Genomic DNA, 5,660 nt, shown 5'->3' with positions numbered 1-5,660 from the left:
TTCAATTGAGGAGCTGGTGGACAAAGTCAAGCAATGCTTTAGATCAATGCAGTACAGGACCGTCACGATGAAGGACCAGTACGAAGCGTTGGAGAATCTTGTAAGGTACTTTCAAATGAAGTTCGAGGAGCAACTAGAAGGCGATGAGCCTTCGCTCTGTTTTGAGAAGATTTCCGCTCACATCCGAACCGCCTCATTTTTCTCACTTCCATTGTATGACGAGAAGATTGACGATATCGAGCGACGACGGCTAGTAAATGGACTTTCAAGTGCGATTGGCGGGTTTATTACTGGTGTTAATCAGATCAGGATTGAGGTGAAAGGGGCTGTGTCAGCTACTCTTTTGACGCTTCCTAAGGACCTTGTTGCAATGAAAGATGTGACCAAGTTTGGTCAGCTGATTTTGCCTTACAAGAAAAGACTGAGAGTCCAATACGAAAGTGGGGTGATCAGCTGCATTTGGAAGCAGGTCCGTAAGTTGCGTGAAACGTACGAGCTCAACCCGGACTTCAAGGCTTATGTCGACAGGTCTTACACCAAAGGTGTAGTCGAAGCATGGCGTATTGTGAACGGTTCTGGTGAGTATTCACGTTTAGTTTCGTTTGCGCTGGGGCTGGCTTCGATTCCACCCGGTACCCATACCGTGGAAGGTGATTTCAGCTCACTTAAAGGTGTCAAAACTGCCCACCGAGGATCGCTGACCAACTATGCACTTGAAGGTCAGTTGCAGGCAAAGCAATACTTCGATCTAATTCCCCTCGCGAACTCCATTGCAGCAGAAACTCTCATCACAAAGTGAACTTCGAAGATTCTAGGCTTTTCATACATTTCACCATCTATCCCATACTATCATCAACATTAAATACCACCCTAGTTCGTATAGTAAATAAGGCACGAAAAATCCTAGTTGAGCATCTGCTAGGTTTTTAGGTAGTACTGCCTAGTTTTGAGAGGCCTGAGTATGTTCAACTCTCGTTTGATGTCACCCTCCATTGCGTCTAAACACGAGCGGACAAATCGACGCCGATATCGAGCGTTAAATGATCAAATTATTCCTTAGTAGAAAAATATGAGTGTTAGTCTTTGGTACTACAGCAGCTAGTTCACCGTACTGTAATTACACAACTTTATATAACCCACCCTGGTCCAAAGGCTGGGCAGACGACGTTAGTATAGAAGAAAGAAAGCGTACCTCGATGTTGGAATATGACCAGGTAATCTTGTGACTCGAGGCATTGTCAATCCGCAACAGAACCTTGCGATTTTGAATAACCATCTTTAAGCTGAAACTTTGTACCCACTCGAAAGATATTCGGGCTGTCATCCATGATTTTCTGCTATTGTATTATTGAACAGCCTTGACTTTTAGCGCACGAGCACTTCCGCCAATAAAACAACGTGGTTTTTTTTGCTGTGCCAATCACGACCGGGTCTAACTTGTGCGTATCTGTTGCATTACAACAGAATGCTACTGTGATACGAGCTTTGTCGCGCTTCTTTCCTCATAGTTGCCAATATCTGGTTGGGAGCTAGACGATAGAAAAGCGCACTCTCATCGAAGTTGTAGATGTCGTCTGGTTTGTAGGTGCAAGTCACTTCCTGCAGTGTGTAGCGCGCCGAGCGCACTTCTAGCCGTCCGCCTCCCCGTTCAGAGGATATGCCATTGCGGGTTGTAAACTTCTGTAGCCACTCACTACTTAGGCGTAGCTGATCATCGCCGATATCAAGACTGGCTTTTATATCTCCAGCTTTAAGCCATAATATGTCGTCTGAGATGATATTGTCCTGCTCACTGCGGTAAAAAAAATCGACGAGTTGACGCTCTAGCTCAGGGAGCTTCACGCGGCGGCGCCGCGTAGCAGTTGCATTTGCGCTGCAGAAACGCGCTGGTTGCTTGTTGCGGATGCGCTGTACGGTGCTGTTACTTACCGACGTTTTGAAGGTTGAACAGATCCACTCGAGCAGCTCGACATTCTTCAACTGTGCATTGCGCTGGGATCTTAAGCATACTTGTAGTTTCTTGTCTAGAGTCAGCGAAGCTGAGTGTGGCGGTGTCATAGTGTGAGCGGGGATTATAAAAGGAAGAATGACGGGATCCAGCTGGACTCTAAAAGTGAGGAGGATTCTATGCTGGCGGACGGTCACCTGTCCAGATAGAGAGTTTTATCTCCGGAATTGACTGTCATTTAGCGAATATAGAGGGTTCAGTCAATTAGAGGGGCTGGTATAATGAACCTCATACAGCCTCGTTTGCGTCGAGATACTACATTCAGGTAAAGAGCACGTGGTAAGTTATTGAGGTTCAAATAAGGAGGTCGGACTGTATGCATATTTCTTAGGATTTGTAGCACATCTGCTGGGTAATCATGTTGGTGGATGGTCGCCTATGACTACGAATATACGGTACCGTAAGAATATGGCTGTCGTTTATCACAGAAGGAATACGGTATTCTGTCTGCAGGACATGAAGTGTGACCTGTCACTCTTAGAATACCTGGTACATGGTACCAGGGGATCTTGAGACCAGCCATTGGCTAATAACATAGCTTCACTGTAACGGGGTACGTAGCCCCACCTATTTACATTAAGTATGACACATCACACTTCGGGATACCTGGTACATGGTACCAAGCTGGCCAGATGCCAACCATTGGCTGATGACATAGCTTTACTTTAGGCGACTTATAGTTTATATATTTGACTCAAGATTAGCCTACTGTGGTGTAGTGATTTCTCCGTAGTTGCGGATTATCACCCGTCGACAAAGACGTGACACCGCCCAAGATGTTCAAGCAACGAACCCTCGGTCATGTGATGTACGGAGACGCCAAGGTGCAAGGGACTCGACGGCGTCACTCCCGAGCTTTCAACGAGTATTGGATACGGCCATATGTCACTGAATCCAGGCTGTCCTTATTATTAATAATGGACTGGCCGAATTCGCATTCAGCGGACCATCTACGGTACGAACCCTCAGTGGCGGTTGGGATGAGCTCGCGGAAGACTCAGCGACCATTGGAAGGCACGTTCACCGTCTGGGACAGGGCGCGGACCGTTCAAGATGCTCATGCGACGGTGCAGACGACGCTTGGCATGCAAGAAGATCCATAACGGATCATTGTTCACTTGATATTTGTATACTTGATTAGGACTTCTTATTAGGGATAGACCCGAAAGGGTAAACATAAATACAGAACAGAATTTCCACTCAAGCACACAGAGCGACGTCCGGCTTTAAGGTAAGCGTCTGGTCAAGCTTGTTTGAGTGTGTTATGCCTGTCGGTGGACTCGAAGCTCTGTAGCGAGGGTTCATCCGGTAAGGCCAAGAGACTTTGTGTATTGGCCACTTACTATCGGGAGGTTTTCACGTGACGGCTTATTGTTGCCTATTTGCACGACTGGGAGTGCTTGTATTGCATCCCTTTTATTCTTCCAACCGAGTGTTGAACACTCGGTGACCTCGTAAAAGGCTTACCCGTGCTGGTACTCTTCCGCTATTGGGACCACGAGGATTCATAACACATACTAGGTTTGCTCGTGCTAGTAGCGTATTCTTATTTTTACTGGTTGGCCTATATAAGTAGTTTACAAGGTCCAGTTCGTCCCGGTGCAAGGGCAGAACTGGGGTCTTCAGGTCCGCCCGAACGATCGTTTACTATCCTAGTAGACGTATTGTTGTGGGAACGTCCTAACTACATTTGTAGCTAGAGTTCACGTGGGAATTCCAACACCACAACTGGTGCCGCGACCCGGGAACAGATTGTGACCATTGTGAACTGTTTGTATATCCTTCCAGTTTACGAGCTACCAAGAGAAGAAGAACAAGAAAAAGAAAACAAGAAACATGGCGAAAGGACAACCGACGGTACCAGTTACGCCTGCCAAGTCTGGCGGGGCTCGCAACGAGAGTTCAAGCCCGGCTGCGCGCTTTGCAACCGCCACCGAGCTTTCGGTGAGCTTTGACGACGAGGCGGACATCGGTCCTGACGCCCACGATTATGAAGATTACGAAGACAAGACGCCGGCTCCAGAGCCAGGCGCAGCGACGCTGGAGACGGCCACGCTATCATCGGGGCTGAGCGGGGCGACCAGGTCCCTTTCGAGGAGCATCGCCGACGAGCTCGATGATGTTGCGGGACCGGAACCCGCCTACGAAGATTATGACGATGGGACCGAGGGTTCTAAACCTTCGGTGGCGAGTGCAAAGCATTCAGCACTGCTGAAGGCACCTCGCCCACTTATCAACGGTGATACACCAGCCGCCAAGCGCGTTTTCGACCGCGTACAAGCGCTGATGCAGAATGATGAGTGGATGCAGCTGTTCAAGCCCATCCCCAAGAAAAAAACCGACTGGCCTGCGCTTGCGCAGGAACTTCAATATCCAGTCAACTCGGTTTCGACTAGCCAAGTTGCCGAGGATTCAGTTTCGCTACTGCTGTAGCTGGGCTTCGAGAACGAGACGTACCCATCGACGATGTAGCTCCAAGATTGGAGTCGACACGAAGCCGGGGCCGCTCTCCAGAAATGGAAGAAGAAGCTTCGGAAGGCGTTTGGCGCTGTTGGCATCAACGCCGGAAAGCAGCCTGTGAGTCGACCGATGATTCAAGATGAAGATCCGTCCACGATTCCACTGCCGCCGACACCCCAACGACTCGTTCGTACTCCTCCGACCAAGCGTGGAGCTGAGCGTGGTGCCTTTGGCACTACCGAAGCTTCACCGTACTTTCAAGACTCGCACATGGTTACGCCACGTTCGGAGAGCCGTAGGCAGCGTATTTACGCTAGCAACGAGGGTTCGTTCGGTCGCCGAGGTGGTCCGCGAGCTCCCAAAGGTGGTGCCGGACGTCGTCAAGTCGACAGCGATGGTTCGTCCAGTGACGATGACATTTTGGTGCGTATATTCGACGAGGAAGATCCTCAAGTCGAGTTGATGCGTCAGATGAATGAGCTAGCGACGCTGAACGACGTGGACCCGACACCGAGGATTGAAATGGCGTCGCACCGACCATTGGATTGCATCACGCCGTTCTCAGGCTCTCGCAACAAGAGCGAGAACTGTATGCAGTGGCTCCGTGGGTTCGTCTATGAAATGACTGGAACCCACACAGATGCCGACAAATGGTGCATTCCATTTGAGCTAAGTCTCCGGGACGGAGCCATTCATTGGTTCCGTCAACTTCCGAAGAAGACGAAGCGCAAGTGGAAGCTGTTGAGCGACGCGTTCATCCGCTACTACTGCTCGCAGTTCACTCAGACGGCACTGTCGCGTTACTACTCCGCCAAGCGGGAATGTAATGAACATCTGTGCGACTACATAAACAGGCTGAATGGCTACGCTCGGACCGCCCGTCTACATTTCGAGAAGAGTGGTCGTGACGCGAAAGAACACGTACAGCAGTTCCTGGCAACATGCGATGATGACAAACTAGCGGAGAGTCTCTACCACGCTCGAGTCGCCGACATTCACGAGCTCGAAGCGATCATCGAAGATGTTCTCAAGGGCAAGGAGAGAATGGCCAAGCGTGACAGTGAGTACCGATACTCCAAGAGCCGTGACGCGCGACGCGACGATGGGTACGCCCGCAACAATCGGCGTGATGACCGTCGCCGCGATGACAACCGAAACAAACCAAGAGTGACGCTCATTGAAGCCACGGTGG

Source organism: Phytophthora infestans, genomic scaffold (genome assembly GCF_000142945.1).
Source record: "Phytophthora infestans T30-4 supercont1.130 genomic scaffold, whole genome shotgun sequence".
In the NCBI taxonomy this organism is placed as follows: Eukaryota; Oomycota; class Peronosporomycetes; order Peronosporales; family Peronosporaceae; genus Phytophthora; species Phytophthora infestans.
The sequence above is the reverse complement of the archived record's forward strand: the minus strand, read 5'-3'. Positions refer to the sequence as shown.